The sequence below is a fragment of the Camelus bactrianus genome, chromosome 10, assembly GCF_048773025.1.
Source record: "Camelus bactrianus isolate YW-2024 breed Bactrian camel chromosome 10, ASM4877302v1, whole genome shotgun sequence".
NCBI classification, from domain to species: Eukaryota; Metazoa; Chordata; class Mammalia; order Artiodactyla; family Camelidae; genus Camelus; species Camelus bactrianus.
Window position 1 is genome coordinate 48,107,734 of NC_133548.1, and position 26,940 is coordinate 48,134,673.

Consider the following 26,940-nt stretch of genomic DNA (forward strand, 5'->3'; position numbering starts at 1 on the left):
GAAATGAAACTATCACTGTTTGCAGATGGCATGATACTATACACAGAAAATCCTAAAGCCACCACCAAAAACTACTGGAGCTCATCAATAAATTTGGTAAAGTTGAAGGATACAAAATTAATATACAACAACGAACTATCAGAGAAATTTAGGAAACAATCCTACTTATCATTGTATCAAAAAGAATAAAATAGCCATAAGTAAATTTAACTAAAGGGGTAAAAGACCTGTACTCAGAAAACCATAAGACACAGATGAAAGATATTGAAGACAATTCAAAGAAAGATATACCATGTTCATGGACTGGAAGAACTAATATTGTTAAAATGAACATACTACCCAAGGCAATCTATAGATTCAATGAAACCCCTATCAAAATATCAAAGGCATTATTCACAGAACTAGAACAAATCACTCTAAAATTCATATGGGAACACAAAAGACCCCGAATGGCCAAAGCAATCTTGAGAAAAAAAGAACAAAGTTGGAGGTATCATGCTCCCTGACTTCAAACTATATTACAAAGCTACAGTCATCAAAACAGTGTGGTAGTGGCACAAAAACAGACACAAAGCTCAAAGAAACAGACTAGAGAGCGCAGAAATAAACTCATACACTTATGGTCAATTAATCTATGACAAAGGAGGCAAGAATATACAGTGGAGAAAAGACAGTCTCCTCAGTAAGTGGTGCTGGGAAAACTGGACAGCTACATGTAAGAGAATGAAATTAGAACATTTCTCACACCATATAAAAAATAAACTCACAATGGATTAAAGACCTAAATTTAAGACCAGAAAACTCCTAGAAGAAAACACAGGCAGAACACTCTGACATAAATTGCAGCAATATCTTATTTGCTCTGTCTCCTAAGGCAAAGGAAATAAAAGAAAACAAACAAACAAATGTGACCTAATTAAATTTAAAAGGGTTTTGTATAGCAAAGGAAACCATCAACAAAATGAAAAGACAACCTACTGAATGGGAGAAAATATTTGGAAATGATATAATCAATAAGGGCTTAACATTCAAACCATATAAAGAGCTCATACAACTCAATTAAAAAAAAAAAAAAAAGCCAAACAACCTAATTTAAAAAAGACCTGAACAGACATTTTTCCCAAAGAAAACAGAGATGGCCAACCGGCACATGAAAAAATGCTCAACTAATCATCAGGGAAATGGATATCAAAACCACAGTAAGATACCACCTCACACCTATCAGAATAACTATCATCAAAAAGACCACAAATAACAAATGTTGGCAAGGATGTGGAGAAAAGGGAACCCTTGAATACTGTCGGTGGGAATGTAAATTGGTGCAGCCACCACAGAAAACAGTATGGAGGTTCCTCCAACAACTAAAAATAGCACTACCATATGATCCAGCAATTTCACTCCTAGGTATACATCCAAAGAAAATGAAAACACTAATTCATAGAGTTACATGCACCCCTTTATAGCAACATTACTTACAACAGCCAAGATATGGAAGCAACCTAACCATCAAAAGATGAACAGGTTAAAAAAAAAAGATGAATAGATAAAGAAAGTGTGGGACGGACACACACACACACACACACGAATACTACTCAAGTCATAAAAAAAGATTGAAAATTTGTCATTTGCAACAATACAGATGGACCTGGACAGCATTATGCTTAGTGAAGTAAGTCAGACAAAGAAAGACAAATACTGGAATCTATATCACTTATATGTGGAATCTAAAAAGTAAACAAACAAACGAATATAACAAAACAGAAACAGACTTACAGATACAGAGAGCAAACTAGTGGTTAGCAGTTGGGGGAGAGAAGGGGGAAGAAGCAAGGTAAGAGTAGTGGATTAAGAGGTACAAACTACTATGTATAAAATAAATAAGCTACAAGGATATACTGTACAGCACAGGGAATATGGCCAATATTTTATGGTAACTTGAAAAAAAACCCTTTAATGGTTTTCAATTATTTTTAGTATAAAGAAAAACATCAAGTCCTCTATGTTTTTTACTTCTGCCCCAACCTCTAGCTCTGTGCATTGCAGACAGGCTGTCCTTATGCCATTTTCTCAAATATGCCAAACTCTTTTCTGTCACAGAGGCTTTACATATGCTGTTCCCTTTACCTAGAAGACTCTACTCACCATCTCCATCCTGTCTTCCCCTAGAAAATTCAATTCATCCTTCAGACTTCACATCCAATATTACTTCCTTAGAGACACCTTCACAGAACTTTCAGACTAGGTCAGATTCCCACGTGACGTTTACTGAGAGCAACACGAAGCACTAATTGGTAGTACTTACCACAATTATAATTTTTCATTATGCATGATCATTTGATCAATGTATCATCCACTGGACTGTAAGCTCCATAAGTTTATGGAAACTATATCTGGTTTTGCTCATCGTAGTACCTATATTGCACAAAGTTACTCTGTAAGGAAGAGAGCCAAGATTAGCAACCCGATCCATTTGATTCCAAAATTCAAGGTATTTCCAGTATAAGCCACTGAGGATAGTGAACCACTAAGATTATCAGATTAAGCAGTTTTAACTAAAAACTAAGAAAGGGGCAAGATCAAGTCCAGTGTCTCTGCCAACACCCGCGAAGCCACCCCCGCGGCCCTGAGACGACCACTGCCACCCCTGCCCTGCCGCTACCTGTGTCGCCGCCGCCTCAGGACAAGCTATACGATTAGGCCACAATCTTCAATGAGTAGACATACTGCTTTCTGTGGTGTTCACGGTCACATATTTATGGAGTTTCTGAAGGACAGTGGAGATTACTGCCAGCCAGGCACAGGACAACCTCTATGCAGACAAGCAAACTGTAGAAAATCATTACTACTCCACCAAGAAGCCCCCATAAGAGTGGTTAACCTGGACACAGAGTGTTGAATTGAAATCCACAAAGCATTTTTCACAAGAGTTCTGACCTGGATGGGGTAAACCTCAGTGCACTTTCTTTTTATTGCCTCAGTATTACTGGATTGAAGAATTGCTGCTTCTTGTTAAGAGGTTCATTTCATTTTTCCTTACTCCCAACTTCATACTCAAAAGCACTGAGAATTTCAAGTGGAGTATGTTGAAGTAGATTCCGTTTCTTTGCATCATTTCTGCATTCAATTTTTAAAATTCTTTCACAACCCTATGGAGTGTTTTTTAACCAAATTAACATGGCTCAAATGAACCGCCCAGTTCCTGTAGAATTCACATACAAGAACAAGATTTTTTATTACACACAATCCAACTAATGAGACCTTAAATTTACTGAGGAACTTAAGAAGTATGGAGTCACCACCATAGTGAGAGTATATGAAGCAACTTACAACACTACTTTTGTGGAGAAAAAAGGCATCCGTGTTCTTGATTGCCCTTTGATGATGGTGCACCACCATCTAACCAGATTGTTGATGATTGGTTAAGTCTTGTAAAAATTAAGTTTCCTGAAGACTTTGGTTGCTGAATTGCTGCTCATTGTGTTGCAGGCCTTGGGAGAGTGCCAGTGCTTGTCGCTCTAGCACTAATTGAAGGTGGAATGAAATATGAAGATGCATTTCAGTTCACAAGACAAAAGTGGCATGGAGCTTTTAACAGCAAGTAGATTTTGTATTTGGAGAAGTATCGTCCTAAAAGCAGTTGCACTTCAAAGACTCCAACGGTCAGAGAAACAACTGTTGCATTCAATAAAACTGGGGTGCCTGATGCCATTGCTTTGAAAGTGGAACCTGAGATAGGCCCGAATCTGTCGTACATATTAGCCAACACGTTGGCTTGGTGAATAAGTTAAATGAAGCTTCCAGAGGAGTTTTGAAAAGCAGTTTTACCAGGCCACAAACCTGGCAGAATTACAACCTCTACTTCTGGGTTATGATCAACCTATCTGGACACTTAGCAAAAGATTCTTGCTGTTCAGCATTTAAAATGTGCTTATCATTTGTACCAACTGACCTTTCCTGAAATCATGCAGTATTCACTTACGTCATTAAATCTGTTTCCATGCCAGAATCTTATCAATATTTAAGAAATTTAGAAAGATTAGGTGCCAAAATACCCAGCACAATACTTGTATATTTTTAGTACCACATAGAACTAAAATCCCAGGGCCTATGAAGATTCTGGAACTTATGTGGTTTGTTCCTTCCATCATTTCAAACAGAAAAGTAGGGCTTATATGGCTATTTGCTCACAGTATGTTTACATCTCCCACATCATACCAGTATACATCAGATTTGCTCCATTTTTTTCTTTTTATTAACCAAGTCTTACAGTGATTATTTAATGCCTTTCTATAAATCTCATTTTATGCTATGGAAAACCTCCATTTAAAAAATCTACATTTTACAGAGCACATGTCTTTAATGTCTCCAGACAAAAAAGCCTTACAGTTATTTTTAATGGTTGCACTTTGAGGTGCAACTTACAGGGAGGGCCTGAGAAAACAATGGGAGGGGGCTATTAAGTATTTTTAGTAAAATGTTGCCTTTTACTTGTGCAGAACATGTAGAGTATGTGCTTTAATTTAGTAAATATTTTTAAAAGGTAGAAATACTTTGTTATTGTAGCTAAAACAACTCCTAATCATAAAATTTCTGAAATTCTTGTAATTTTTCCCATACTTATTTGAAGTTGTTTACCAACTTATTTTTGTTTGAAGTGTGATTTCCAACCTCTCCTGCATAAAAAAGTGGGTTTCTGCTAATGAACTGAGCAGACATTTAATATTTTATATGCCTTTTGAGCTGTGTAACTTAATATTTAGATACTTGACAATTTGTTTTATTATGTAAGTGATAAAACAGTGATGTGTATTAACGTTAGTTCAGCAATATGTTTATACTGTCCAGGAACACAGTTATAGTTCTATGGGAGAAATAATTTGTCAGTGTTTACCAGCTTGTAAAAATCTACTGTGCGAGCTTAAACATTAAGTAAATAGTGAAATGCATTTATCATCAAAAAATACTAAAAAATAAATTAAATAAAAACTAAGAAGGGAGGTGAGCTTGATGTATCATGAACGTCTGTAAATTTCTAAGTCTTTTCTAATTACTCAGGCCAAAAGTGGTCTCCCTCTCCTTCAAGCTCCTACAATGACAGAAGTATGGATTAATCTCACCTTTGTGAACTTACCCTATACTAGTTTAAACTGTAGCTTGCACACTGTAATCCATCTCCCCTATGAGAAAGACCTTACAAGAAGGTATTGTATTAAAAATGGACTAAAACATGTAAACAAAGAATATTTGGTTCAAATTTCATGCCAGTATGGCTATGTCTGTGCTGCTCTCTATGTCTGAATGGTAAACTCAGTTAAATGTTAAACTGCTTTCCCAAAAGAACTGTCTTGTTTTCTCCTTTTAAAAATCATCATTCTTTCCTCAGTTTCTAGGAAATTCAGAAGTAAATTTGTAGCTCACCCAGAGCAAGTGAGGAGACACATATTATTCCATTTTCATTAGTACTGAATAATTTCCTTTTTTACATTATTTTATTAGTTACTGTTGTTAGGCATCCTAAATCCTTTGTGGAATGAATACACCAAAGACCATACACATTTGGTAAGCCCTACTATATCTCTAATAAGTATACTAAAATTATGGCATGTAAGACTGGAAACGGCAGAGCCATTTACTTGAAAAAAAAAATCCATAAACCAAGGTCTTTATCAGGCCTCCTTCCATTACTGAAATGACTTTACTTTTTATATCTGTATAATTTAACCAAGGGGTAAAAAGTGACACTTCACTCACTTTGTACAATACAAATGGGTTCTTGTGGATAATTTAGGTATCCTTTTCTCTTACATGATTCTTGCTTTGAGGTTCAATGCTGCAATTTTGGGACACACTGTCATTTAAAACATTACAGGGAAATATTTACAGTTGAATGACCCCTATTCATCTCTCTTACCCTCATCATAACTAGGGAGAGTAGTATTTACCCTGAAGGGCTCTTTTGGAGATTATATAAGACAATATATGCAAGTCATCTAGAAGGTCCTCAATACTTAGTATCATCTCTTTCCTTGGTCTGTTCAGATGGCTTGCTTCAAGGTGAAAGTATTTTCTATCACAGAATTAAGTCTGTAAAGCTGGGTTTTTCCCATTTAATTTCTTGCTTAATCTGGTTTCTTTCTTTTTTTTTTTTTTTTTTGTTCTTCACCCATTTTAGCTTTTATTTATTTTTTTAACATTTTTTATTGATTTATAATCATTTTACAATGTTGTGTCAAATTCCAGTGTTCAGCACAATTTTTCAGTCATTCATGGACATATACACACTCATTGTCACATTTTTTTCTCTGTGAGTTATCATAACATTTTGTGTATATTTCCCTGTGCTATACAGTGTAATCTTGTTTATCTATTCTACAATTTTGAAATCCCAGTCTATCCCTTCCCACCCTCCACCCCCCTGATAACCACAAGTCTGTATTCTCTGTCTGTGAGTCTATTTCTGTCCTGTTTGCTTAATCTGGTTTCTGACTTTAAAGCTCATTAAAAACTACAAGTTACCTATTGGCAGGCTGGGCTCCAGTCAAGCATATCTGCAAGGCATTAATTCACAAAGGACCCAGGGAAGGTGCATTTAGTGTACTCCCAATGAGGCATCACCATACTATATACTACACTCATAACCCAAATTGCCAATACCTAGGCTCTGAATCTTTCATTATTTAATACTAATTAAAATGGATTGGTGAAATCAATGAAACTATGCCAAGAAAAGACTTGAAGGTGGCTTCTGAAGCAATACCTGACCAAAATTTCATCTCTATCAAGTATTTACTTGATGTTCATCTCTATCATTCATTCACTTAAGCCAGACCCCTCAAACATCCGAGTATATGCTATGGAAGGCTTAGTCAATTTATTTTCCATCATAACTCAACCAACAATTTCAGCATCATAGGGAACTATATTCAATGTCTTATAATAATCTACAATGGAAAAGAATCTGGAAAATAGATTTATATGTATGTGTGTGTGTGTGTGTGTGTGTGTAACTGAATCACTTTGCTATAATATTGCTAAAATATTATTAATCAACTATACTTCAATTTAGAAATGAAAAAAAGTACATGTAACGATAAATAGAACAATAAAGTGGAAACGTGCAAAAACAAAACAAAAACAACAAAAGAAAATTTCAGCTCTCACTTGTTAACTGTATGACCTAACTTCTGAAGACAACACTACTTATCTAACAGCTATCTAACAGGTAGTGTTATTAGCTAAGTAAGGTTTAGAGATAATTTATATAGAATATCTACAATTTATGTAGAATACCTACACAATGTCTAGCCTAAAAAAAGTATGCAATAAATTATAGTTGTTATTGTCATGATTAATAAGTATTCATGAATGCTCACTATTGTCCCAAGATTGTGCTGAGTACTAGGGAGAAACAATAGGTATAGATGTAGTCCCACTTTTAGAGGGTATACAACATAGTGGAGAGAAAACAAACTAACCATTACATACAATTATATAATTAAATGGTAAACTGCTTGGCATAGACTAAGTGCTGAAGGAGACCAAAAAGCTTTTCCTTCTATTAATTCACAAAAACTCTTTGAATCAGGCAGGGCAGAAATTATTATTCTCATTTTATTAAAAAAAGAAAGAAAGAAAGAAACTGACACTAAGAATAAATTCCTGTTCGTGTTCATAGAGATCACTTACACATTTAACAAATTCTAGGCCATGAACTATGCTAAGTGCAGAAGAGAAACAAATCAGTTAAAACTCCTTCCATTTTAAATGACAGAAAACTCAATCAAAACTAGTTTAAGCAAGAAGTCTAAATCCTGACTTAATTAACTGAAGCCCAGGATTAGGAAAGACTAGGGAAGAGCCTCAATTCAGAGCTCAAAGTCATCACCTCCACCTCTTTAGCGCTGGTTCTATCATGAGCCAGAGTCTCCTGATGATGGCAAAAAGGCTTAGAAACTTCTAGTCCTTTGAGAAGCTAACCTTCTAGTCCAACAGGATTGGGAGAGGGTGTTCTATAGCAACTCCCATTAAAGTCTTAAACATCCAGTTTAGAATGGTTTAAAACATATTTTTACCCCTAAGCAATCACTGTGGCTGGTTCTATACTGTATGTAGAGGAATATGGATGTGCTGGTTCTCCTGGGCCTAGTTCAGGTACACCAGAGCTAAGAAGTTCCTACCCAAACCACATGAGTCAAAATAATGAGGAGGTGTGGTTCCTAAAACCAACATCTGAGGCCACTGCTGAGATAAAGGGGGAAAGCTAAAGAAGCAAAACACAAATGTCTACCACAAAGAACCCCGTGACTGTGCTCTCATGAAATTTAGGGTTTAGGGAAATGATTCACAAGTGCAGCTGTCTGGTAGACAAAAGGGTTAGAGGTATGGTTCTAATGGAAAAGAAACATAACTGCAGTACAAAATGATAAGTGCTACAGTGGATATGTTAAAGTGTCATAGCATCCAGAAACAAAAAGGCACTAGGCCACCAGGGGACTCAGGGAAGTCTTCATGGAGGTGGTACCAACCAAACTTGAACTGGTGTACCTGAACTAGGCCCAAACTGTTCCTGAAGAGAACAAGTCAGGCAGCAAATCACCCAACTACAACAGCAGAACCAAGGTTTCCTGATTTCCTGTCAAGAGCTCTTTCCACTACTAGGTCCTAATAGAAGGAGAGGAAGATGGGTACTGGGGCATCAATGGAGGTGACTGCCACAGAGACTTATTTAAATTAGCTACCAAAACTGCTCAGCACTTAAATATACTGTAAAGGCCTTGTCCACATAAGCAGCAGGACCACAAAGACCCTGCCAACCCTATTGTTTCTGCTAGTCATAGTCCAAACATGGAACTAGACAATCTGTCATTTCCCAGCACTTCAGCTTCCTCACCTACAACCTACCATGTGCCTCTTTTCACTGTGTATGTAAAGGTTGAAAGCTCAAAGAGAAAGTACCAAACACACTAAGCTAAATTGAGACCACATTGCCATATGACAAAACAGAATTACAAGAAAAACCCACAAAAGTGACGTGTCTACACATGCAGTTTATGCTCATTGAGACAACATGAGGTACCATAAAAAGGTAGGGTCTGGCGTCTGCATCGGTCTCCACCACTTACTAATTGTATAACCTCAGACAAATCACTTTTCTAACCCTCAAGTTTCCTCACCTGTAAAATGGAAAACATGAATATACTCTTTCTTCATGAAACTATTACAGAAAAAAAACAACATAAAACAAGGGAAAGCACCTGATCAAATTTTAAGGCAGCATGTAAAAATTAGTTATTATGTTCTTTAACTCTTTGTGTAAAGATGTTTCAAAGTGTTATAGAACTTCTACTTCTATAAAGAGCAGAATCCTCAATGCTCCAAAACATAGGGACTACATTTCCTTCTGGACTTGAAGATTAAGGCTGTTTCCAGGGAAGGCTTATAAAAACAATACCAAATTAAATACTGGTGATTTGTTTTAAGAGCTTGTATGCAATTAAGAGTATTCCATTGTTTCACCAGGCTCTTGTGGCAACCAATTAAGTAATAATATGAGAGAGGAGCTCTTAATTATGGAGGAAAACTTCCCCAAGCCAGTGACAGGTGTGCAGGGCTCAAGCTGAGATCAAAATAGTTGACTACAGCATTAATTCCCCTTTCCTTTTTCCCAAAGACACTTAAGTTTGCATGCAATTAGTTGAAAAGTAAACCAGGCCAAATGACTACCATACTTCAAGCTTTATTACCCTTTATCATGCTAACATTCACCAACTGCATTTTAAAGGATTAACACCAAAATAGATGGTTTAAATCCACAGTGAGTAAGCTTCAGTGATCAGATATGATAATGACCAAGATGAATTTACACTCATCGCTAAGATGTTACCATGTTTCCCTAAACTGTGCCTATTGTAAACTGAAGTTCTTTCTTTTTCTTTTTCATTTTCATTTACTTTGTAAATAACCTTAAGAATAAAACTACATTTAAAAGGATGCATTTTTTTCTAATTTGTCTACCTTTCCTCCAAAATGTATAGCAAGTCTTCCCCCTTTGATTTAATCAATAAAATTAAATCCAAATACCCGGCATCTATTTTGCAGGTCGCAGATAATCATTTTACCAGAACCTGTATTAAAAGCTAAATAAAGCACATCCCCAAAATCCAAACTGAAAAATAATTTTCCCACAAATTTGATTATTCTAAGGTTAAAGTGTGACCTTTTAAAAAGATGGACTCTTACAAATTAAACTGTTTATGTGAACCCTCAACATATGATGCAGCAATGATGATGTCAAAAAGGCACCCATTTGTTTAAATAGCCCTTTTCAAGCAAGGTTGCTCCTAACTTCCAAAGGAAAGAGTTCCCAGAAATTCAGGTCTCCAAATTTGATGTTGGGGAGTAACTCCAGAGAAATACGTAAACACTCACTTAGGATGAGTCATTATGAAAAGAAAAACACAGAATTTGGACTTAAGTACCAGTCATATACTCCATTCATTCAAGCAATTACGAAGTGTTGATGGTTCAAGGAAGATACATTTTAATACAATGAAGTATTACATGTTCTGTGACAGGCGTAAGTACAAAGAGAACAGTCAATGCTACCTGGAAAAGAAAGCAACAGCTTTATAGAGGAAGTGATGCTGGTACTAGAGTGTTTAAAATACAGTAAGGCTGTGTTTGCCAAGTTGAGAAGAGGAGGACCATTTAAACAGAAGTAACAACATGACAATGTAACAGCATACAGTAAATCCCAGAGATGGTAGGTAGTCAGGCAAGGTCAGGCTGAGAAGAGTGGGGTCACTGGGGGTGACCCTGGCAGCAGAAGAAAGAATGGAAGCTACTGTCTGGGCAAGAGATGATGAGATTCTGAGCTAAAGACAACAGCTGTGGAGAGGAAAGGCACAGATTTGAGAAATGTTAAGATGATAGTACCTATACACTTAGTGAGTGCAGGAATATGAGCTGAGGAAATCCCAAATAGCAAAATTCTGAGAGAATGGTGGTGGCATTGGTTAAGACAAGAAACACATTAGAAGACGGTTTGGGGAAGAAGATAATGTGTTTAGGTTTTAAACCAACCCTGTGACTTTAAACCAGTCACTAAATACCTCAGAGTTTCCTAGCTAGCAAAATGGTTACTACCACTTACCTCAAAGGCTGTGATGAGTTTAAAGAGAAAAATGGATAGAGGAAGGGTTGTATTATTATTACCCTTTACCTACGACTCTGTGGAAAAGACTGATAATAGTATCCAGTTTCCCTTTCTTCCTTTTAGTATAGACACTCCCCTATCCTCATTTTCTGCCAAGATTTAACTGAGGCACATGTGACCCAGCTAGAAACCATGTATCTCAGGTGTTACAATGAGGTATTCCATGTTTCTAAGAATAACGAATGAGATGCCAGGAGAAGTGATGTATATGACTTCCAGATTTTTTTTTTTAAGGCAACTATGTACTCTCTATTCTCTCTTCTCCCTTCTCATGACAAGAAGGTGAATGTGTTATTCAGCTATCTTTGAACATGCAGATGAGGACATCATCCTGGGAGAGCAAAGAGATAAAAGGAATCTGAATCCCTGGATGATTTCATGGAGCAGAACTTCTGCCCACCTTGGTCATAAGAGATCTACTTCTTAACTGTTATGTAAGAGATAAATGTCTACTTTGTTTGAGCCACTAAATTTTTGAGTCTCTGTTTCAGCAGCTATCCCGTACTCTTTAACTATATACCCTCCAAACTTATAAAACCTGCAAGGAACTGTGCAAGACAAATTTCAGGGCCCTAAACATCTACTAGATACTACCTTTAAGACTGGAGAGGAGACCATTCATCAGTAGATATGCACATGCACGCTCACATACAAAATGAGAAGAGTTGGATTTATGTATGCCAAATGACAGAGCAGGACCAGGTCCATAAGCAACTAATCAAGATTGAAAATTCTGATTTTTGATCTCATACAGTTTCCACAATAAAGTGACTAACTCTTAAAAGGTACAGTAATATGTAGATTAATACCTGACACTCAAATCTACAATCTGGAACAAAGGAATCAATTATGACATTCCTAGGTAAGGTAATTTACATCAACACAACCACCATGTCAGACTGAAATAAGAAGAGGGGCTTAGGAATTCTCAAACATTTTGCACTATAATCATACACACAAAAATAACACAGGGCAACATACCTGGAAAACCAATCACCTAGGCTATGTCATGGCTATATCTGAATGTGATATTGCCTAGAAGCTAAATGAAGCCAAACCAGCTTCTCAAGGACCTGGGAGAAGGCTATTAATGGAACTAGCTCCTTGATCTGTTTGTTGCTATTAGGATGTTCCTACCAAAAGCCACACTATCTATTTATCTATCTGTTTGTTTATTTACAGGACAGATGAGCCAAGCCTCTGGAGCCTATGACTTTGGCCATGTGATGTCAACTTTAGGGCAATATCTGGCTTCAAAATTGCTAAAGTAAGAAAATAGTTTTCAAAGGAGAGTATGCTGCGGCAAAAACAGAGAAACTTAGGTTCTAGTCCCAGGTTATTTATTTTCAAACTGTATGACCTTGAAAAAATGAACTGACTTCCCTGCACTTCCAGTCCGTATCTGCAACATAGGAGAGAGTGTGAGAATGGAGCAGATGATGAGCTCATCAAGCTGTATTAAGTTCCAAAGTCTGTAAATCTTCTAATGATACACTACTAAATTAGCCTCCTACTATTTTAATTTTAATATTTCAACGTTAAAAAAAAGCAAGTCACAATATAGCATCACTTCAATTTATGTAAAATGTATATTTATGCAAAAAATACTAGAAAACTAATTTTCTATCTTCTTCATATCTTCTTCACAGAAATACAAAAAAAAATCTGACAAGGCAATCAAAGAGTTCAGTACAACTGAGTTCACCTAGACTTTAGAAAAATTGCTTCTTCAAATATTACAAATGCATAAATACAATCCCTCTCTCATATGAACTCTGTTAGACAATTGCCATAAACTGGCTAAAATATATATGAAATGCCACTGTTAATTAGTGTTACAGTAATTCTCAAACATAATCAAATAGTGACCAAGAATGAAGCAATCAGGAGAAAGCACAGGATATTAAAGTAAACTAGCAATTTTATCATCATCACTTTTTAATAATACTAGACTCAGCATGAACTCTTTCAATCATGCATTCCCTCAGCAACCTTTACAGAAAACATGCTCTGTGTCAGGTAACAGGAAAGCAGGGATCTCTCTCCCCTCCACCCCATTCTCTCTCTCTCTCTCTCTCTCTCTCTCTCTCTCTCTCTCTCTCTCTCTCTCACACACACACACACACACACACACACACACACACACACACGAGTTGTCTGTCTACCCTCAAGGAACTCTCTTAGTCTATCTACTACAGAATTTTGCTCCTTGAGTTTGAAGTGGGGCACACAAAGATTTTTTAAACCTGCCTCTTATCTCCAGATAGTCTAGATAAAGAAATCTATTCTCCAAATCCAAAAAGATTATTGTGCATTCCTAAGAAAACAGATGGGCAGCTCTAACCAGTAGCTACAGTATGATATAGGGGAAATAATACGGGAGCTGGAGTCAGGAACCCAAGTATTTGGAGTTCAGATTCTGCCACTCAACAAATGCATAACCTTATGTAATTAATTCACTTCACTTTTCCTCACCTATAAAATGAATACAGTATACCTGCTTCACAGAGTTTTAAATTGCAAATAAGAGAGATAATATGTCTTATATATACCTATATATACTTACAAGCAGTTTCTGAGAAAATACAATGTAGAGATTAAGAACGTAGGCTTTGAAGTCAGGCTGACCTGGTTCTAATCACAGTTGCATCCTTTCATTATTTGTGAGAATGAGCAAGTTATTTCCTTTCTCTGTCTCAATTTTTTCTTCTATAGAATGGGGATAATGAGGATTAAAACAAACACTGCACTTGGAACAAAGCCAGACATACAGCACAGTGTTAGCTAGCATCATCATTATTAGATCTGTGCTGAATACAATGAATACAAAGATGAAAATATACATATGGTCCTGCCCCAAAAGAGCTACCAGTTTAATGCAAGAAACAGGTCAGTAAAAAGAAAAATTTTAAATAAAATACCTCCCTAAGAAAAAACTATGCAAATATCAGTTGAAATTATTATATATGAAGTTAATATAAAAAAGTAACCCACTGATCCTGAGTGAGGCTTACAGAAATCTATCTCCTACATAACCACTGGAACACCTTCATACTAACAAAGGGGGTAAAAGAAAGAAGCCTAAATGTTTTCTTAAAGCCAAATAAAATGGAGACTTGAAACTATCCTGTACAACAACTACTCTATCCCAATACTCAAAAGAGAAGGCAATGATCCGGACAACATAATGTAGTGACTTGTAGTAAAGAAAAGCTTGACATCCTCCCGAGAGAAAAATGAAAAAACTGGTGTAGTACCAAAATCCAGAGACAGAAGGCCTTCTTCATATGAAAAAAATCTTTATTTTAACCAATACACTGCAGCATTCAGATACATCAATAATGAAACACATTACAATTTTTGGTTGATATTCCACTTAGGAAAAATACCATCTGCATTACTGAAATGCTGTGAACAGAACCAATTTTCAGGGAAGAGATAACCTGAATATGACTTCATAAAATTAAGCTTTTAGTCTGTGAAAGCAGATCCCCCACTTGCCAGCCACCTGCACCTCTTTAAATGAAAATATGCCAATATGCTCATCTGAGAGACACCAACTGATTCATGCACAAGCACAAGCTTCACCTGGAACTTCCCCCCACCTCAAATGAACACACTTAGCTGTTGAGGGCTAGGAGGAGCTGGAATGAAATAAAATCTATTTTAACTTCTGTACATATTCCTAGAAAACTTAAAACTGGGATTTCAACTTAAGTGTCCTCATGAGATAAGCTACAGCTGTCACCTCCAATCCTACTCTTTCAACCAGTTTTCCACATACTGCCCAGTGTTCTAAGTTTTTCTGATCAAGGAGCCTCCCTCTTCTTTGCTCTATGGCTCAAAATTAGACCAAGATCCAAACCTCTAATCTAAACTATTACCTAAGTTCATGCAGCCTGCCTCACAGCTGTACTCCCACCCCCACTCCATTCTCACATCTACCATCCAGTTATATTCACTCAATGAGCAGGACCTCATTCTGGCCTCTGCTCTCCAGCTGTCCCCAAGAGCTAACATAAAACTCAACAAAATGCTTCCTTTATATAATTCAAGTGAAATTTAAAATTTCTTTCTTAAAACAGTAGTGAATTCTAAGTCCCACCTAGTTTAACTATGAAAGTCACATAATGATTACTATCTCACCTAGCATTTTTCAATTTAAAAGGCATCTTCACATCCATTATCTTATTTGATCCTCACAACAAAACGGGTCAGCTATTATTATTCCTCTTCCAAGTCTCAGCTATATAAAGTCAGTTGTTCCCAGAAACTCAGCTAGTAAGCAGCAAAGCTAGAATCTACTAAGAGTACAAACAAGGAACCATAGATCTATCTAAATGTCCCTTGAATAAATTACCTAGTTTGGGCAGCAAGTTTCTAGAGAAAAATGAACTCTATCAGTTTAACAGCATCAACATGAAATGTAAAAAAGTGGCACTAGAAGTGGGCCATCTTTTAATAAATTCTGTGGCCAGCAATGAAAGAAGTATCAAATTATCCCAGTAGTTAACTAATAGTAGAGTTAGTAAAGAAGGAAGCAAACCAGCACTTACTGAGCCCCTACTATGTTACAGGCATATACTAGGCACTATCACATACACTAACCTTAACATTCCTATAAAGTGAGTATCATATCCCTATTTTGCAGATAAGCAAAATGAGGCTTATGCCAGGGGTAAGGGTTAGTCAATGAGGGTTAAAAGGTTTTCCAAGATCATCCAATAAGTGGCAGTGAGGGGGGAGGGTATAACTCAGTGACAGAGTGCATGCTTAGCGTACATGAGGTCCTGGGTTCAATCCCTAGTACTTCCAATAAAAAAAAAAAATGTTTTTAAGTGGCAGTGCCAAAATTTTAAAACCTAGTCCCAAACTACAACTCTGGGGCTATTTCCAGTGAATATACTATGCTCCGGCACCTTTTAAAGAAAGTTCCTAAAACAGAGTATGTCTGGAAGGCCTTTAATAGTAAGATAATCAAAAATACTCCACGTACTTAAAACTGCCAAAATAATACAAGATTAGATGACAGGAAGAACAATCAGATATATACATCAGATGCTAGGTACTAATACACTAATCACTAATACCTAAGGGCTTAATTAAAGAAACTTAAATGTATCTTCAGGTGTATCTTCAGATTGTCAAATGCTGTAATTGAAAACCTAGCATGAGCTTTGAATCTAGTCAACTGCCCACCACTAATTAGCTAAGATATCTTAATCTGGTCACTTAAATTCTCTGAATTTAGGCTTCTGCATATGTAAAATGGAAACAATACCTAACTCTCAGGTTCTAATTAAAACACCTAGGGCAATGTCTAGCACGTGGTAACCAGCCTCCTTTGCCCTCTGTGGATATGCCCAACAAATACATGTAGATGAAAATTTAAAACTCAAACATACGATTTTCCAAATAGAATGGAATGTTTGGTACCATGGAAAGTAAATATTCTGATAACTAAAATTTTGTCATTGGATAGATAAAATCTTAATAAAAAAAAATTCCAGATGACAATCAAAACCCAGCTCAGCTTTTTTTGCCTTGAATCCCTAAGCAGAATTTCTTCCGTTCAGAGATCCTCTAGTTACCTAGTAACCACCTGCCAGTCCCAGAAAGAAAGAAAACTGGCTCTGCATTGGACTAATTACCCAACCAGCCTGAACAATCTAAAATGAAGCATGGAATAAAGAGAATTGTTAGCCAGAGTGTTAGTGAAATTATCCACAACAGGAGACCTCAGAATCCAAATACCACTGGGCAGTTATTTCCATGAGAATAAAATCACAATTTATGAGCCCTGCAAATTACACCATTATTAAAACAAACATCCCACTGAGGCTACAGCTATCAGATAAATGGCTTTATTGTCCCCATTGTTTTCATCCACTGCAGCAAAGAGGTGCAAACTGAATGAGCGGTTACCAGAAGCAGCAATTTCTAGGAAATTACAATGCAGACCTCCATCTTAAAGCTCCCTTTGTGTTGGGCTGTAAACGCTCTGGTGGGGAAGAAGGGAAGGAGAATCAACTCTTCTCCACTGCCCCCAAACTCAAAGATCCTGACAACTTTACAAGCAGAGCTCACCAGTTATCCCCACATTTTCCTATCTGTTCTTCCCCTCAGTAGGTCATTCCTGGGCTCACCCAGGAGGAAAACTCTGAACTTAGCAAATCCACTTTATTCACGAAGAAGCCTTTAGACAATTCTCCAACCCAAACAAACACAGACAGAAGAGACAAGAAAATGGCCTCTGGTTTCCCTGGCTCCTTCAGTACAAAGTACCTCCTGCTACAGCAATGAGAATTAATGAGAAAGTACAAAAACATGGCATCACCCCTCCCACTATTTGGGAGAAAAAAATCCCTTTACAATAACTGCTAGCATCATAAACCTCAAACTGCATTTTCAGACTTAAATGGGAAATCTGAGACACCATTTAATGGCTGTCCTGGGCCAAACATGGATCATGGAATGGGGAAGGCAAAAGTAATCCCTTCAGTAATAGCTCACTGAACTCCAAAAATCTACCAATTTTGGAAATGGAAGGCAGGAAACTAATATCACTGGGTATCTGCTATTTGCCAACCGCTGTACACACTTTATTTCTAATCCTCACAACAACCCTCTGAGGAAGACCAGACATCTCTTATTGACAGATGAGAATTCAAGCCTCAGAGAAAGTAAATAATTTGCCCAAGGTCACACAGCTACTAAACTAAGATTTGAATTAAAGTTGACTTAAAATTCTAAGCACTTTTAACCTTTGGTTAAAGCTACCTATTCGTAAAACCTAATAAAATATACTTAAAAAAAAAAACCAAAACCTCTAGGATATTAAATTTAAATGCTAACTGAATCTTTTACAAAGTTCCAACACTACAAGACAGTCATGGGACAATGCAGGTGAACTATGATGTCACCATACAATTCATTTTCAAAATTCTCCTTTAATCCTCCCAACAAATTTGTGTGGAATGATCCTCCCCAACATTACATATAAGAAAACTAAGGCTCAGAAAAATTCTTATGACTTGCCCAAGGCACCATGGAAACTAAACCCAAAAACTGACTACAAGATCATTGCTCATCCAATTTTATCACAATGCCAGACTTAAGCATAAAGAACACAAAAATCTGCTGCGGAGTTCTTGGCTTATTTATGAAGAACATCTGTTCATAATTAATAGCATGTGGAACATTGGGCACTGAGGAGAGAAGGAATGAGTACCACAAAGTCCTTTAGGGCCTCAAGCTGCCTAAGTCTAAATTTCCCCGTTTCAAGGAAGCTCATTCAGTGAGAGGGGACACAAGGTCTAGGTGATAGAAAAGCATTTTGGAGCTCTGAACTCCTAAATGTACTCTGGGCTACCAGCTGAAAGCTAGGTTGGTGACCTTCAGGGATTGAAGGCCAGCTATAACCAGCTACCATGCTAGGCTCTTTTTACACTGTTCCTCTCTTCCTCACGGTCCTTTGGGCTGGTGATAAAACAGAATTCCTATTTTACAGCTGAGAAATAAAATGACTTCTCCAAAGTCACCCAACTAACACAGTGGCAGATTGGGGATCTAAATCCTGATTGCTCTGACTCCAAAACCACTGTTTAGTCTATAGTAATAGAAGGCAGACCAACGCCTGCTTGGATGAGGGATCAGGGAGAGCAGGAGGAAGAGACTGCTTAGGGAGACTTTGGGAGGTAATGAATATATTCACTACTTGAATTGTGGTGACAGTTTCATAGATGTATACATATGCCAAAACTTTGCGAACTATATTAAATTTGTGTCATTCATTTATTGTTCATCAATTTTACCTCAATAAAACTGTTTAGGGAGGAGAAAAACACAGTTCTTTTTACTAACCACTGACCATGACTCCAGAATACCTGCCTTTAAATTGTGTCTGACATACAGAAGCCAGGTCAAAGAGTTCTTTCCCTAACCAATTTAGTTCTGAGTCTATGTAAACTGTCAGTAAAACATTAGTTTTAAGTACCTAAGACTAACAATTTACTTCCACTCTACAAAACTTCAAAATACATTGCCAAACAAATAAAATGTTAATTACAAAATGTAGCCTAGTAAAAAGATAGAGTAACTGCATCACCCAAACCTGGATTGAATCCCATCCTTAGTTCTTTCAAATGAATCTAGTCAGGCTGCTAAATCTGTATCCAGTTCCTCATTTATAAAATGAAAGTGATAACAATACTACCATTTATTGAAACTGTACTACGTGACAAACTCCAATCTAAGCACTTTATCTCATTATCTCATTTAATTCCCCCAACAACTATACACTGTGAATACCCCTATATCCCCATCTCATAGATGGATAAATAAGTTATATAAAGATTAAGTAACTTTGAGATCATAGAGCCAGTGAGTGCAAGAGCTGGGATTTAAACTCACTTTGCAAAATTATTTAGAGGAACGCACTTGAAGAAAGAAGTAAAATGTTATGAGTGTTAATATAAATGACAGAACGTCTCCTCTCTTCTTTAAGCAAGTTTCTCTAAAGAAGTCTATTGTATTCAAAGGGGAAACTTTTAATATTCTACAAATTAAACTTTTAACTGATTATGGCTAATGATGTGCACTTTACCCAACTTATCCCTAATTCTCTGCAAATTAACTATTATTTTTCTGTTTTACTGATGGAGAAAATGCAATTCTGAAGTGTTAAATAATTTTTAATGGTGGCACAGACATAGGTCTTCTGACAAGAAATGGAGCTCTTTCGAATTCAGCTTGTATTCCAAGCTACCAAGAACCACATTCAGTACTTTTTCAGAGACCACTCCTTAAGCATCTTAAGTAGTATGTTCCATAACAGCACAGAACCAAAGTTTTGTGAATTCTGGACTTAAAATTCTTTGCCTTAATTCATGATGCTTACAGTGTTAACACTTCATAAATGACATTTACGCACTAACATACCCAATCTTTTTCTCTTTTCTGGTGTGATTAATAATATTTATTTACCACATTAATGAGGTTCTTTCATGTATATTAAATCCTCGCAACTTTCAAAAGTAGATATAGATGTGATTATCCTCACTTTACGGTGGAAAAAACTGAGATTCAGAGAACTTAAACAACTTGCCCCAAATCAGACAGCTTAAGTGGCTGAGGTGGGGTTCAAATCCAGATTTTGTGACTCTACAATCCAGAATCTTCCACACACAAAACCCAGTCTTCCTTCAGAAATAAGTTGAGGTGTCTATTCCTCCTAGACCTCTTCCCTGAAAAAGGCATTAACATCTTCCACACTGCTACTTATTTTACAGCATCTACAACACATTGAACTGTAATGTATTTGTTTATACCTTCTCCCTTACACCAGGGAGCTCCTTAGAGACAGAGACCACATCTTAACTCATCTCTGTGTACCAGAACCTACCTAGCACAGAGTCTGACATCCATGTTAACTAAACGAATGCATGCATAAATAATTATTTTTGCCTGCTACTAAGACTAAATATTTTTTGGAAGCCATAATTTAAATTGCCTCTTAGGAACTATGAAGGGTTTAATAAGGCTTAAAATCCCCACATTTCTTAAAGTCTCAGTCATCCCACCACCATAATAGATATGTTAAATCCTACATTTAGGCTTAAAAAAATCAAATGCACAAGCAGAATACTGATACAATCTGGCTTTGCAGCATTTACTATGTTATCTAAAAGTTAAAATGTTATCTAAAACCAAAAAATTAATAAAGAGATAACTTGGAAGCAGAGAAAAGAACTAAGAGTTAGAAAAGCAATCATGCATATATCCAGAAGGAATTTTAATTCAAAAAGACACATGCACCCCAATGTTCACAGCAACACTATTTACGACAGTCAAGACATGGAAGCAATCTAAATGAGGTGCAGAAAAGCAAAGTAACTTGCCCAAGTAAGGCAGGAAGCAAAGGTAAAATAGACGTATTATCTATTTCCTTAAAAATCTAAGGAAAATTCATCCCATTGGATCTCTTTGATTCCTAAATGTCCAAATTATTTAAATAGTCTGATAGTCTATCTTAAAGACTGATTCTTTCTCCATGACCATAAATGGTGACCAGACCTTAGCATGCACCAATCTACACTGCAGTCCTACTCTGTAAAAACTGGTTCATTCATTTAGCACCAACTCAATTATTCAACAAAAAAGTACTATGCCCTACTAGGTTCCAGGTATCAAGGATACAGAAGTTATCAGTGAGATACTGTCCTTGGAAGATAGCACAGCATACAGAAAGACTACTCACAGGCTTTGGAGGTAGAAAAGTCTGGGGATAAACCCCACCCTAGTCACTTACTGGCTGATGAACCTGAGTAGGCTCCACATTTCTGAGCCTCCTAAGTTTTCTCATGTGTAAAATAAAATAATTATGACCACCCTACAGGATAATTGTGAGTTTAAATAAGATACTACACATAAAGGGCCTAGCACAATGTAGGCACACAATGAATGTTAATTCTCCTCCTCCTTCCCCAAACTAAGGCTCCAGGCTGTATAGGGGTGTTAGCTGAAAATTAAAATAATGCTTAATATCATAGTACTCTGCTCAATCACAGTGAAAAACCAAAGACATTACACAACAAGATCACTTGGCTATGGCTTCATCTGCATCTTTTCCTTTTTCTACTGCAAATGCTCCAGGCTGAGGGTAGGAGGATAGAGAGACTTTTAATCACAGCTATGCACACTTCTCTAAAGGCACTTCATACCTTTCCTTCACCACAAAGTGGTGAAGAATAAGCATCAAGCCCAATAACTTTCTAACATCCTGACAAAGTTTTAAACTGCTCAACTCAAAAGTGTTTTGGTACTACTAAGCCAAGGGAAAACCAACAGCATGCTGGCTTTTAAAGCAATATTTTTAGTAAAAGTTTAACAAATCCACCTATTCTCCCAATAAGGAATAAGTAAAGCCTAGAAATATAAGTATACTAATAAATAAAACTAAACCATCTTGTATTAAATTAAGGCAGTGACACCAAACTGTGATAGTGTCATTGCATTCCTCATGGCCACACCAGAAAGAAGAAAAAAAAAACTAGTTGCAGTTTCAACAGACAATGTTCTTAAGAAAAGACGCAATAAACCTCCTAGAAGAAAACATAGGCAAAACATTATCTCACATATATCTCAGCAATATTCTCCTAGGGCAGTCTACCCAAGCAAAAGAAATAAAAGCAAAAATAAACAAATGGGACCTAATTAAACTTACAAGCTTTTGCACAGCAAAGGAAACCATAAGCAAAACAAAATGACAACCTGCAGAATGGGAGAAAATATTTTCAAAAGGTGACAGGGAAAAGGGCTTGATCTTCAGAATATAGAAACAGCTCACACGACTTAAGAAAAAAACAACCCAATCCAAAAATGGGTAGAAGACCTAAACAAGCAATTCTCCAAGGAAGACATATGAATGACCAATAGGCCCATGAAAAAATGCTCAATATCTCTAATTATCAGAGAAATGCAAATCAAAACTACAATGAGGTATCACCTCACACCAGAGTGGCCATCATTCAAAAGTCCCCAAACAATAAATGCTGGAAAGGCTGCTGGAGAAAAGAGAACCCTCCTACACTGTTGGTGGGAATGTAGTTTGGTGTGAATGTAGTTTGGTGCAGCAGTTACAAAAAACAGTATGGAGATTCCTCAAAAGACTAAAAATAGACATACCATATGATCCAGCAATCCCACTCCTGGGCATATATCCAGAAGGAACCCTACTTCAGGATGACACCTGCACCCCAGTGTTCATAGCAACACTATTTACAATAGCCAAGACATGGAAACAGCCTAAATGTCTATCAACAGATGACTAGATAAAGAAGTTGTGGTATATTTATACAATGGACTACTACTCAGGCATAAAAATGACAACATAATGTCATTTGCAGCAACATGGATGTCCCTGGAGAACGTCATTCTAAGTGAAGTAAGTCAGAAAGAGCAAGAAAAATACCATATGATATCATTCATATGGGGAATCTAAAAAAAAAAAGCCAAATTAACTTATATATAAAACAGAAACAGACTCACAGACATAGAATACAGACTTGTGGCTGCTGGGCAGAGAAGGGTGGGAAGGGATAAACTGGGAGTTTGAAATTTGCAGATACTGACTAGTATATATAAAATAGATAAACAAGTTTATACTGCATAGCACAGGGAAATATTTTCAATATCTTGTAGCTCATGGTGAAAAAGAATATGAAAATGAATATATGTATATTCGTGTATGACTGAAGAACTGTGCTGTACACCAGAAATTGACCCAACATTGTAAACTGACTATAACTCAATAAAAAAAATCCAACACAGCCAATTTAAAAAAAAACTATATGATCAATTAATCAGACTTAATTTACAAAGTAATCTTAATTTGACTATATTTGATAAAAATAAGTATAATTATAGAGAAAAAAGATTGTTTTAGTAGATATTCTAAATTTGTTTATTGAGGTCTCTATTTACTAAGACTCACTTCCCAGACCATTCCTGGCTGTTATATTGCTTTCAAGTATTAAAAAAAACTATATTCATTTTACTGCAACTTGCAATAAACAGAAAACAAAGGAAAAAATAGAGAATGTTCTTGCTGAAGCCACAAAAAATATTAACTTAATTAAATTTCAGCCCTTAACTACACATCTTTTTAGTATTCTGTGATGAAATAGGAAACACACATAAAGCACTTCTGCATACCAAAAACAAGCGTTAGAGTTAGCTCAAGGAGAAACACTAAGGCACTTGCACAACTGAGTTGCAAGCTGAACTAGCTGCTTTCTTTCCCCCATGAAACATCATTTTTACTTGAAAGAAATACTGTCAGACAAACTGATTATTCAGACTTGGATGTTTGGCAGACATTTTTTCAAAAATGAACAATGTGAGACTGTCACTTCAAGGAAAATAACTGTCAGTATTCGTTGCCAACGATAAAATTTGAGCTTTCAAACGAAAATTAGAGACTTGTCTGATGAGACTGGTGGTGATATTAACAAATGTGATTTTTTTGACATTATATAATAAAATGTCAACATTTTAGAAGCTCTGTATAACTCAATGAGCCAACATTTTCCAAATGACCAATGTATGATGATACAAAATTACACATGGGTAGAAAATCCATTCAAAGTACAAAACAGACCAATGGACTTTAGTGTAACAGAGCATGAAAGGCTCACTGATATGGTTTCAGATTCCACAAGGTAATGGACCTTTACGAAACTATCAGCTGACAAGTTCTGGTGTAGTATAAGAAGAAAGAATATCCACAATTACTTAAAAGTCAATGAAAACATTCCTTCCTTTCCTAGCCACATAAGTATGTGGGACTGGATTTTCTTTATATACCACAAAGAAAATAACCAGTTGCAACAGACTGAATGTAGAAGCAGATATGTATCCAGTCAGACAGTAAAGAGATTTGGAAAGATATAAAATATTATTCTTCTAATTTGGGGGGATAATATAGTTATTTTCACTAAAATAAGCTAATATTTAATGGGTTTATTATTTTAAATAAGTAGTTTTTAATTTCACAGTTTTAATTTTTTATACATTAAATATTTGATAGATACAACCCACACACAAGAGCTCTCTGGGGTCTTTAATAGTAAGAGTGAAGACACCAAAATGTTTGAGAACTATCACTATATAGCAATGAGCAAGAATAAACTATTGCTACATACAAAAACATAAATAAATCTTACAAAGTGGAGTGCAGAAAGCCAGTCATACCTTATAAAAGTTCATAAACACAAAAATAACCTATGGTATTGGAAGTCAGAATATTTATGGGTTACCATGGTAACATCCCCTTTCTTGATCTGAGTGCTGCTTATACTTTCTGTGCACTTTTCTTCATATGTTATACATACCTCAATACAATTTTTTAATTTCTATTTTCTATAAAAACATACACCCATACACACACCTGCCTTAGGCTCACCTGAAGAAGGTCTGCTAGCACTAGTCAGGGTAGAACTGCAGCATATTTTCAAATGTGTATCCAAGCTACTACTCCTCAACATTGCTAGGTTGAAAAATACTGATCTAAGAATTTAAAATCAGAGAGCTTTATATACAGTACAGTAAAAAGAACAAGAGCTTTGAAGCAAGGCAGTTTAGGTTTTTCATACAAGCTTCTCTTCTCTATGTAACCAAAAACAAGCTACTTAATCCCTACAAGCCTCAGTTGCTTCAGTTTCCTCTTTGGTAAAATGGGCACAATATCCTAAACAGTGTAAATGTGAGAATTAAAGTATATACGGGAGAGAAAGCACCCAGCATACTGCCTACTACAGATACTCAAATGTTAAGTCTCTTCTGTCTTTCCACCCTCATCTCTTACTAGTCCTAAGGCCAGAAATGCATTACCCTCTTGAGTCTTGATTTCTTCATCCTTAAAATGAAAAGAATGTAACATGACCAACCCATGCACTGTAGATCAAATAAAATAACTATATTTGCAAAAGTGTAAATAATGTAACTATATTTAGAGATTTTTGCTATCAATTCAAAATAAAAGAGTGAAGAGAACACATAAGAAAACTAGGATATGTAAAAAAAGGTATAAAACAGAGGCTAGAAAATATGAGCATCAGCAGAAACTGTCAAGTTTAAAGGACATGATCAGAAGCCAAATCAAATCATAATCTCTAGTGAAGCAAGGATTGAAGCTTACTGTGAAAAATATACTAGTCCAGGGTTCCTTCAAAATGTCTTTATCTAAGAAAAAGCACAATCTGTATCATCATAAAAATGGATATATTCTGAAAGGACCCAGACACTTGCCTAAATAGAGGAAGGTGGGAAAGCTTTTTTGGAGTCTTATAAACCAAGGTGTTCTTAGAGTATCTTTTTCAGAAATCAATGGCCCATTTAATAAAATGTTTTTAGATAAACAGAGTCGTTTGACAAAAAAGGTTCTGTACAATTGTTTTCAATACTAAAGCTATGCCTAACTGCCTAAAGAAGTAAATTTTACAATAAATAAAACAAGAAAAGTGAACTTGCTTTTAGTCTGTTTGCTCTTCAATATTCTATAACTTTAAGTTTGATTTCTGATAACATACCAGAGATTGTCAAGCTATGGCATACGCAAGGCCTATTTTTGTACAGCCTGTGAGCTAAGAATGAAACACAGTAGGAGGGAAGGAGGAGAAAAGGGAAAGAACGAGAAAAAAAATAAGAGACTGTATGTAGCCTGCAAAGCCTAAAATATATATATATATATATATTTTTTTTTTTTACAGAAGGCATTTGCCAACCCTGAGCATACCATCTTGCTGTCTTCTACTTTTGAACCTTGTGCTATACATCATCAAAACCTTTATCAATCCAATTAAATTCTAAATTCCATTCGAAATAAATAAAAACCTACATCTGGAAAAACACGTATCACCTTACCCTTCATTAGAATATCATACCACTGGTCTGTCATCTCTCCTTACTAGGTTCAGTTCAAAAATTAATCATTCACTACTTGCAAGGTACCCTCCAGGAGCTAGGACTACAAAGATTACTACAACACACTCCCTGTCCCCAAGAAAGTTAAGTGAAGGAGCAGACAGAAAGTTAACTTTCCTAAAACAGGGCAAGTCCTATGACAGAGGCACACACTGGGTGCTTCCTGTGAACAAACAAGGGGTCTTATGACAACCTTAAAGGTTCTGAAAGGTTTCTTAGGGGAGATGCACTCAACCCAGAGG

General features: G+C 36.3%; 1 protein-coding gene and 1 pseudogene across 6 annotated transcripts in view; one reads left to right on the forward strand and one right to left on the reverse strand.

The window, feature by feature from the left end:
• Positions 1 to 26,940, reverse strand: part of FAM168A (family with sequence similarity 168 member A) — a 154,571-nt gene that overhangs the window by 121,132 nt on the left and 6,499 nt on the right. Inside the window, exon 1 of one of the 6 annotated variants that reach the window (XM_045508820.2) lies at positions 2,303 to 2,431. The exons of the other annotated variants lie outside the window; for them this stretch is intronic. The gene's annotated coding sequence lies outside the window, so the exon portion shown is untranslated. Of the gene's footprint in view, positions 1 to 2,302; positions 2,432 to 26,940 lie in introns of those variants that run through there. 6 annotated transcript variants of the gene reach the window in all.
• Positions 2,811 to 5,031, forward strand: LOC141578887 (protein tyrosine phosphatase type IVA 1 pseudogene; annotated as a pseudogene).